At 37.4% G+C, this 11,231-nt stretch overlaps 1 protein-coding gene across 1 annotated transcript in view; it reads left to right on the top strand.

Annotated features, from left to right (window-relative positions):
- The first annotated feature begins 5,334 nt into the window (after positions 1-5,334).
- The window catches only part of LOC145293054 (ETS homologous factor-like), a 190,087-nt gene continuing 184,190 nt past the window's right edge, over positions 5,335-11,231 (top strand). Inside the window, exon 1 of the mRNA XM_080139375.1 lies at positions 5,335-6,218. The gene's annotated coding sequence lies outside the window, so the exon portion shown is untranslated. The remainder of the gene's footprint in view (positions 6,219-11,231) is intronic.

The raw sequence follows: 11,231 nt of genomic DNA on the forward strand, positions 1-11,231 counted from the left end.
TTTACTTGTAGGGAAAATGCCCTCCTGCCAGATTGTTTTAACAAACACCTGTACAGAGAGATCTTAGGCACCCGAGGACAGTGTTTAATAGGCATTATATATGTGTGTATATACATACATATATAATACACATGCGTATTTTAATAATGAATAATTAATTAATGAACCTTTGTTTTTCAGAGAAATATAGCTAACTTTCATGAAGTCGATCGCATATATATGAATGAGTATATTAAGAAGTTCGCATTAATATTTTTTTAATAGAAAAAGGTTTTAATATCAATGTCAGTGCGACAAAAACTCACATGTATATATATATATATATATATATATATATATATATATATATATATAATTTATATATTTATTTATATATATAAGAAATTCATTTTTATAGTATGAAAAGGTTAGTAATTGCAATTAAGAATAGAAAACTGGATCAAATGTTTGAAATATGTCTTCTTTCTAAGATTAAGGGTGGTGGTGTTTGATCAACACTGCTGGGGAGCCATGATGTAATATACTGTTTTGTTTTTAAATCCCCGAAACAGAGTTTCATGGTAAACAACTGATGATCCCTTGAAAAATAAATTATTTGTATTATAGTAAATTCGAGAGCGAGTTGATGCAGTGATTGCAGGTGATTAAATGACTTACTGACTAGATGGTTTTCTAACGAATGATAAAAAATATTTTTTGTATAGTTTTAAAGGTTAAAAACTTCCAAGACTATATATATATATATATATATATATATATATATATATATATATATATATAAACACAAAAGTGAGTTTGAAGATTCCCGAAAAGATGGAACACTAGTGTCTGAAAGTATTTAATAATTATTATAGTAAATAATTATGTCAGCCCCTTTAAGAAACTCATTTCTTATCGTTGAGCACTTTCAGTTGAATTTTCGATCAATTTAGCTCTTATGCATAGATCTTCATATAATGATTAGATCACTCTGACTGACGTAAAAACATTTAATAATAAAATGTTTCAACGTTATTTCACGCGGTCAACGGTAGCCTAATGAATACGGTCTTTGCTAATGAAGCCAGAAATGGCTTCTGTCGCCGAGTTCGTATCTATTGACTGATGTTAAACGTGACATCCTGCAATGAAGAGACTCGAAAGGATGAACACTAGTATGTAATTATTATAGTAAATAATTATATGTGTGTGTGTGTGTGCGTGCGTGCAAGCCAGAGAAAACCTGATTACGAAATGGCAGACAGCCTGTACTAAGACGTCCGAAAGACCGGCTTTCACTCGAACCAAGCCTGTGATCGTGTAAGGTAAGGACAGAAATCATTATTGCTCGTGATTAACGCAGAAGGACACGAATTTTTACAAAAGATAGTGATAGTGTTGAAGAAATATGATATCAGTCAGTAGTAGTAATATTAAATGAAACAGTTTACTAAAAAAAATACACAAACAGAGATAATACTTATAAACACACCAAGTAGCAGCATTTTAATTCCAATTAAAACTGGAGTAAAATATTGCGCGTCTGATTGTATAAAATCCTAAAACACTAACAATTCAAATATCGATTTTGTAGCAAAACAAAAAAGAAACGGTCTAACGAGACGCAAAACAAATTTCTCTACACGGGTTGTATCAAAAAGTCTGATAAGACGAAGAGCACTGTTCGCGGTATGCAGGTTTGAACGCTTCCCCCTAACTTCTACCAACGGCCTACTACGGCATGCCTCATTAGCAGGTGTATCATGTGATCGTGCGAGAACTGTGCAAGATCGAGGGCTTTAAGAGATATTGGACGCCATCTTGGATCTTTGTGATGTTTCTTTCTTCGCAGCCTGCAGGATAGAAGGACGTCGCCGTAGTGAGCTTGATTATTAATTTATCGTTTGTACAGCCATAAAAAACCACAAACGCGTGGCCGCTTGCTTCTTTGATCAACATCACACATTTAGCAAAAAGATTGTTTTTCCGCCTCTTCAGCATAAAGTAGGTACAACTACATTCTTTTACCAAATAATTACTAGACATAGGAACGCACGCATATGCAAATTAGTTATTTGATCGAAAACACACACGTCATCATTATTCCTTGATACGTTAGACAATTCATTTACTCCTCTAAAGAACTAAGAAAAGGAGTGCCATTTTAACCAACAGTATCAACAACTTTGCTGATATACTTAAAGAGATCTACAGTATTAATAAAAAATAAATAAATTCATAAATAATGTAGAATTATATAGTGTTAAATATTAAAGAAGATTCATTTGAGAAAATGGAATATTTCGGAAAAAAAACGAAAAGTTATTTTCTATATATTTATTTTTTGATATTCACCTCAAACAAGAGATATTGCTACTGAGACGTAAGGGGCTAGTGTGAATTAGGGACCATATGACATCTGAAGTAGAGAGTTGAGCAGTGAAATGTCTGTTCACATTCCTTTTGCATATTAGTATAATAGGAACTAGACTAGATGAATTCTTGTCCTGATATCCGAGATCCAAGGACCCCACTCTGTTGGATTATGTAATCACAAGAATAGAAGATCTAAAGGACTTTCGCAGGATCAGAGCTCTGAGAGGAGCTGAATGTTGCACTGATCACTACATGATCCGTGCCAGATGCAACATAAAACCAAAGCCTCCTCCGTTCAAGAAGAAAGGACCAAAACCACCAAAGAAACTAAATACCAAATCACTAAAGGACCAAAGTGTGAAAGACAAACTAGCACACAAAATATCTGACAGTCTCACAACACCAACTGGTACCACAGAAGAACAGTGAGAAACACTGAAAAATGCTGTGTTCACTTCTGCATCTGAAGTCCTTGGTAAACCAAGTAGGAAACATGCAGACTGGTTTGATGAATCCAACAAAGAGATTATGGAACTCATTCAAAAGAAAAACCTGCTGTTTCAAAAGACCCTGAAAGAAAGATGCACAAGAGCAGCAAGGGGCAAGTAATAAAATGTAAAATCTAAACTTTAAAGAGAACTACGGAAAATGAAAAACGACTGGTGGACGAAAAAAGTAGCTGAAATTCAGAACCCGGCAGACAGAAATGACTCTAAAGCGTTCTTTGCATCGTTGAAGAAAGTTTACGGACCACAGGGTGCCTGCTTGGACACTGTGAAAAGTATTGATGGCACACGATAATGGAGAGATGGAAGGAACACTTCGAACTTCTGTTGAGCCCAGATACACGTGCTGAAGATGGAGCTGATAACATACCCCAGCTGCCTATTAGACACGATATGGATGATTTACCAACAGCAGATGAACTTAATATGGCCATAAAGAGAACAAAGAACGGAAAGGCTGCAGGACCAGACAACATACCACCAGAAGTTTGGAAGCATAATGGAGCAGCCCTGAGAAGTCAATTACTACAACTTTTCCACAACATCAGATATGATCTTTGCCCTCCGACAATTACAGGAAAAGTCCATTGAACAACGTCAAGCTCTCATTGTCACCTTTGTAGATTTTAGCAAGACTTTCGACACAGTTGATAGAGACATGCTTTGGAAATTACTGAGACGCTATGGTTGCCCACAGACCTTCACAAGAGTACTGCGCAGTTTCTATGATGGCATGACTGCTCGAGTTTGCAGGGGCGACGGATGCTCAGACTCCTTTAGCGTTGGACTCGGCGTTGAGCAAGGCTGTGTCCTTGCGCTAACTCTGTTTACAATCTTCCTTGCTGCTGTCCTGAAAAGCATGCCTGGAGAACTCGGTATCTCTACATCCGAAATAGAAGTGATAGTGACCTTTCAACTTTAGATGCTTGAGAGCAAAAACCAGGACACATGCGGCCGGGGTTTCAGAGTTCCGATCGGACTCACATCGCACCTTCGACACGGACACTAACCGACCTCCGCGTCATCGTCGAAATCGACGGACTGCCCGATAGAGAGTATAACAGGAAGTAGGAAATAGGAAGGGAATTCCAAAGCTTTTCTGGCACATGGCTATTTCTACAGTAAAAGCGTGAAATTTTGGGAAGTTAGTCGATCATATTTATATAAAGGGGACAGCAGTGTTGCGATTTTGTCAGTATACATTTCATTAAAGTACTTGTAAAACAAGCACAGTGGTGCAACAATCTAGTGATGGGACAGGGGTTGGAGTTTAGTTGACAGTGCGGGACCTATTAAATTGGAGTTTCTCTTTAGACCCAAATGAATAGAGAGAAACTTGCAATTGATGCACCGATTCAGATGTGCCAATGCATTGGCGAATTATGGTTCTGTGGGGATATAGAATACTATCAAATGTGAATATTTTTCTAGCGTGGTAGAGCGAGCCCATCGTCTTTTTAGTAACCTTGGCAATGTTTTCTATGTAATTGTTCGAATTCATGTTACTTGTAAATGTTAGGCTATGAAGTTTTAACTCTTATCTAGAGTGTTATTATTAGGGCTGGTACAACTGAATATTCTTTTCATTCTTTGGATTCTCAATTATATATTCGACACAGTAAGACAGTAAATCAACCGAGAACCACACCAGTCTATATAAAAACACATATTATATTAATGGATATATACTCAAGAGTCAAAACAACGAAAAGAATATGCTGTTGTCACCGCCCAAGTTATTATCTATGGAAATTAGTGCTTCCAAAGGTTCTTTGTAATTGCTGAAGTTATTAAAAGAGATCGACCCACTTTTTCTCTGCAAATTAAATTCTGCGTAATTCTTTTCAAAATAAATATTATCAGCAGATTTATTGGTTGTGTGGTTGTAATAGTATGGATGTATAAACAGATTTATTGGTTGTGTGGTTGTAATAGTATGGATGTGTAAACAGATTTATTGGTTGTGTGGTTGTAATAGTATGGATGTGTAAACAGATTTATTGGTTGTGTGGTTGTAATAGTATGGATGTATAAACAGATTTATTGGTTGTGTGGTTGTAATAGTATGGATGTATAAACAGATTTATTGGTTGTGTGGTTGTAATAGTATGGATGTATAAACAGATTTATTGGTTGTGTGGTTGTAAAGTTATTATCAACAGATTTATTGGTTGTGTGGTTGTAATATTGCCTGAAGAAAACTTTACTGTTGTCCTTGTTTGCCCTTTCAAACAAAATTTGGTTAATCGTGACGGATGTAAGTTATAGCAATTAAAAAATTTTTTTTTTTTTACTGACAGCACGGTTCATTGTGAGTCTCTGCACGTTTTAAATAATTATAAATGTCTTATTTATAAGTGATTTATGTGACAACGTCAGTACATTCGGTGTGTCTGATAAACGTGATAAGGAAACGGCATGATAAAAGTTGAGGAAAACGGAATGTATTTAAAACAGTAAATGCTGTATTATATGATGTTGACAAAATAACGTTAAATACAAGATGGGATGAACGCGAATTCGCACCATTTTCTTATTTCAATTATAAAGCTAGGCCGAAAAGCTGCTTAAACAGCTTGCGATATCAACGAAGCGTTCGGCCCAGTAACCACTACTGAACGCACAGCATAATGGTGCTTTAGGAAATTTCGTGGCAACGATGAGAGTCTTGAAGATAATGCGCGTAGTGGTCGGTCATCGGATGTTGACAACGATCAATTAAATCAATCCACGCACAACTGTTCGAGAACTTCTGAATTAGAGCTCTTGAGAGAGATTAGAAAGACAAAAAAAACTTGATAAATCGGTGTCTCACAAATTTAGCGACAACTAAAAAAAAACGCCGTTATGAAATATACTTTGCCCTTCTTTTACACAACAAGAACGACCCGTTTCTCGACCAGGTTGTGACTTGCGATGAAAAGTGGGTCCTTTACAACAACCGGCGACGCTCAACTCATTGTTAGGTGCAGACGAAACTCCACGACACTTACCGAAGCTATAGTTGCGTCAAAAGAAGGTCATGCTGACTGTTTGATGGTCTGCAACTGGTCTCATCCATTATAGTTTTTTTTTATGCAGGCGAAAGCAGTATGGCGGGGGAAGTACTGTCAAAAATGGATTAAATGCATCAGAAACTTCGACAATAGACATCCAGCAATAGTCAACAGAAAGGGCCAATTCTTCTCCATGACAATGCCCGACCGCACGTTGCTAAATTGACCCTGCAGAAGTTGAACATAGTTAGCGATGAAACTGTCTCATCCACCACAATCTCCAGACCTCTCGCGTTCCAACTACCACTTTTTCACGCATCTCGACAAGAACGAGCATTACATCACCATGAAAAAGCTAAAGGTAATTTGAATAAAGTATATTGACGTGAGTTTTTGTATCGTATTGTTGAAATAGATAGCGTATTTAGACATTATACTAAAAATGGCTTAAAACAATTTTTCATGGTTGGAAGTACGATAAAGAATGACACTATATTTGCAACTGACAAGTTAATATCTTATATAATTTAAACTAAATTTATTTCAGTGCAGTTCAATGAAACTACTGTTTCTGTTTTTTCTGTTGCTATTCAGCATTTATTTCGAACTAGTCTGGTGCCCGGCGTTGCTCGGGTGTTTGGATGTGTGTGTTGATAAAAAAGTAGTAATAGGCAGGTAGGTTCGAACCCGTATCGTGAAGGAGGAAAATAACGTGAAAAAAATGTGACGTCTTTGCTGTTGCGCCCATCGCCAGACCGGAAATAACGAATGTTTAAATTAAGGCTAGTCAATCGAAAGTGGGGATGACTTTCGAAAATATCTTCGAAAAAAGCCACACCTCCCTGTAGAAAAGTGCCCAGTTGAGGGTGCAGGAATTAATGTTTTAGCCGATTTTTGGATATTTGTCGTCTGAATGGTCGAGCTTCAAAACGATACTGATCTTGTGAAAATCCGTCGCCTCTGTGGAAAGTTTTAGGCAGACATACGAACATACATACATGCATGCATGCATACATTCAAACAGACAGATGAGATTTATATCATAGATGAATCAGATGATTTTTTGTTGGCATTGGTTTCTACGATAGAATTCTTTCTAGAAAAAATCGGATGCGTACAGGAGGAACCATGTAAAAGTTTCCAGCATCCCTAAGTAAAAGTGATTCTTTGGAACGAACTGGATTCGAACTTAGCACACTCACGTTGTGCCAACTTGTTTGCGCTATGTATGAAAAACTTTCTATTGAACTCTGGTGAAAGTTAACCTGACGACGGTTATTTTCGTTCAGTACTTTACAATCTCATTTCATAGATATTAAGTTATTCGTTTTCTCTGCATACCTAAACTAATCCATATATCACCTTTGTTTATAGTAAAGATTTCGCAATATTATAGTCGCATTCCATCAATACATTCTTTTCTAAATTCCAAAATTTTACCTGATACATTTTTCGTTGCAATCAGTATCAGAATTGCATGTCTTGTTCCTCCGAGCCTTAAAAATTACAAGTCAAATAATATTTCATAATCTGGATTTATCATTTGTCATTCCAGAGACTGAAAAAGTTGACTTATGTTTTCTGACCGTCTCTATCATCTCTGTATTAATAAAATGAAGTCGATTTTTCACCTGAAACCTCCAATAGTATAAGAAAACGAAGAGGAAATTCCTATGTAAATTGTTAACACTCACTATCCCCAGCAAATTACATGGTTGCACGCAAACTACGCATATTTCGTCATCCTTTAATAAATATTGCATTTTATCCTCTTTGATTCACCATCTCAAATATGTAATCCCACATAGGTAGTAGCAAACTGTTTCACTCGTTTCATTAATTCCTCCCGCGGAATACTCATAGCAATACACAGCCACCGATAAATTAATCACCTTCTTCAATACATCAATTTACTTCATACTACGTTAGCAGAAAAAAAAATTAATTGACAACTGCTCCCTTTCGTGCTTACTTTAACGGTATAACGGAATTGACCGTCATCGGCAGTTTGGCATACATATTAACATTATAAGCAGTCGTGCTTCAGAATAGTTTATTTTTTCGAACATGAAAAAGAAAATATTCGCAATGGCAATTTCAGATATACATAACAAAAAGGATTTTTATTATTACAATCGTATTATAACTGTTTATAAACTTTTAATTTACTCTGTAAGAATATAAAACCATAATGTAAAACATACATTCAATTTACTCATCGAAAACTAAGATGGACACGTATTCACGCTTCATATCTAGACAGTGCGCGACTTTACCTATCTTTTCCACCATTAATTTAGCATTACAATTTAGTACGTATAATGGTCCTAAATTGACTACATCGCCAAGACCATTAATAAGCTGCCAAGCAAAAAAGCACCAAGCCTGGACGGCATTCCAGTCGAAGTGGTAAGGGCCCATACCTTCCGTACCTCTATGAACTACTCTGCCAGTGCTGGGAGGAGGGCGAAGTACCACAAGATGTGAGAGACTGCAACATCGTTATACTCTACAAAAACAAAGGCGACCATTGTGACTGCAACAATAACACAGAAATCTCGCGATTGAGAGTTATGGAAAAGCTCTTCGCCAGCATGGTTCTTAAACGACCTAAGAAGCTTGCTGACAGGGTGTGTCTAGAGTTGCAGTGCGGTTTCAAGGCTAAACGTTTCACTGACGACATGATCATATCTCTCCGATAGCTCCAGCAGAAATATAGGAAGCAAAAATAGCCCCTACACATAGCATTCGACCTTGTGAGCGGAGACGTCCTGTTCACGGTTTGGATACCCAGAGAGGCTCTTGAGCATCATCAAGGCATTTCACGCATGAATGATGCTGTTCAGTTTGATGGAGCAACATCATCACCTTTTTTTAAGGGAATGGCGTGAAACAAGGATGTGTGCTTGCCCCGACCTTGTTTGGCATCTACTTTGCCTTTGGTGACTCCACAGAGGGAATCTACCTCCACGCACGTTCAGGCTATAAACTTTACAGCATTGTCAGACTGGAGGCCAAAACCAGGATCGGCAAGATCCTCATTCATTACCTGCTGTTCGCCGACGATGCTGTACTGGCTTTTCGTAGCAGTGAAGACCTTCAGTGCCTTGCGGACCACTTCTCCAAAGACTTTGATGGCTTTCAACTGACCATCAGTGAGAAGAAGACTAATATCACTGATATCTCGTCTTCAATCACCATCAATAACTACCAAGTTTAAGCTACGAAAGTGTTCCCATACTTGGTGTCAACTGTAACAGATAGTCTTGACATGGGACCATATGCCATGTACCCTCTACATTCGTCAGACTTGCTCCCAGAGTGTGGAAGAACAAAAAATTAACAATCAAAGCCAAGATGATAATGTACCAGTCTTGCGTCCTGAAGAACAGAAAATTAACAATCAAAATGGTCAGATCGAGGTCTCAAGCGTGTTGATGTGCCCATTATGAGCTGAACGGAGTGGGGCTGTTTTGGCACAGGGGTCCCACCAGCTTAATGCGAGGAGGGTGTTTCAATCGATGGCAACACGAATCAGCCAAAGACGGCAATTCCGTCCACAGAATATGGCAGACAGTTTTGCTACTTTTATTTAACAATCAAAATGGTCAGATTTCATCACCAACATCGAGGTCTCAAGCGTGTTGATGTGCCCATTATTTTGCGTCTGGTTTGGACATATGATCCGGATGGAATACGACAGGATTCCTAAAAACCTCCTCCATGGGGAATTAATAATCAGCAAAATAAAAAGGGGTCGCCCTCAGCTTCGATTTAAAGACACATGTAAAAGATATATGAAAGAGGTCAGCATAGACTGGGAGGAACTTACTTAGCGCGATTTGTGGAAACACCAGATCACCAGCGACCTCAAGAAAGGCGAAGATAAACTGCATCAGTTGTGGCAGGAGAAATAACCCTGACGCAAAGAACGAGTGTTCTCCTGGCTACCAATCTCTCCCCTTTAGGGCAGAGAATCGAGAACAGACTTGATCAATGGACGCCAATTATGTATGTTAAAAACAAAACAGAAATTAGAGTGGTATTGTGGTGGACTTTCTGTATTCGGAAGACAAAGCCGTAAGGCGGGAGTCGATATCCGGTGGACCAACCAACGTCTGCTAAACGAACAACCCTCACTCTTGTATGTTCTTGGTAATACATTTTGCTACTCAATTCCCGTGTTCCGTTTTCATTGCAACTCCGTAAACAGAGTTATAACAAGTGGATATCTTATATTTCTTTCTGATTAATGAAATAGATCCTGGATGGTTGGGGGTCTATGTTTTCAGTTTAACAGTTTTTATAAATTATCTGGGCGGAACTGTTTTATTTGAAGCCTCGCTAAATTGCCTACCACACTGGCGTGGAGTACTCGGTCGCCGCTTTAGAGAGTCTCTCATTGTCTGAAAACCTTCGATTTTATTGAGCCTTGTTTGCCCCCTCCCTCATTGAGTCATAGTGCATCTACTTAACTGATTTTTCTCCTCTTTTCTCCTATTCGGAACACAGAGAGTTAACCCAATTCCGTATGCTCGGATCATATCTCCCTTTCTGTTTTCCTTCTTCGTCTTTAACAAATTACTTTTTCTCATACTTGACAATTCATTGTAAGAATTCATTCAGTCAGTGACTTGTTATAATCACCCTTGACTGACCTATATCTAACCTCTTTACTTTGCCTGCTAGTATATTTTTAGCTTATTTTTCTGTGAATTAAAATTTTTTGTCGGTTTTCTCTCGTTAGTAATAAATGAATCGTGAGAATTTACCAGCAACGTAATTCGACTTCACCCGGGATACACAATATTACCACAGTATTAATATTTCTGACATAATTATCATGCGTCATTAATTTTAGGTAGGGTATAGGCATTGACATTTCATCACGTAATCTGATTTCCCAGGCAACGCCGATGCATGTACACGCTAATTTTTTTCTAACTATCCCTATTGTGTTTGTTGTAAATGAAAGGAGTTTCCCAATTTAAGACGGACTTCGGTCACTTTGAGATGTATGATAGCTCAGGAACAGTCGATTTCAATGGTTTGTATTTGATAGAAAAACAAATTCCGTCAATTTAAAACAGCAAAACAAATTTCACGACCCTGGCGTCATCGGTGAAAGGATAAATTTTTATTTTTATTTTGTTTTTAAAAAAATATTGTTTTTAATGTGTGCGTGGATGATTAGTTCTCACGATTTTAGTGGAATTTCAAATGAGTCAAATGCTTTATTTCTATGGTGTTTATTTATGAACTAATCTTTTTAATACCTTTATTTATCCTTGATAATACATGCAAACACACACACACTACATATATATATATATATATATATATATATATATATATATACTAGCAGGATCCGTAA

Source organism: Euprymna scolopes, chromosome 14 (assembly GCF_053919585.1).
Source record: "Euprymna scolopes isolate OS-2025 chromosome 14, ASM5391958v1, whole genome shotgun sequence".
NCBI lineage: Eukaryota > Metazoa > Mollusca > Cephalopoda > Sepiida > Sepiolidae > Euprymna > Euprymna scolopes.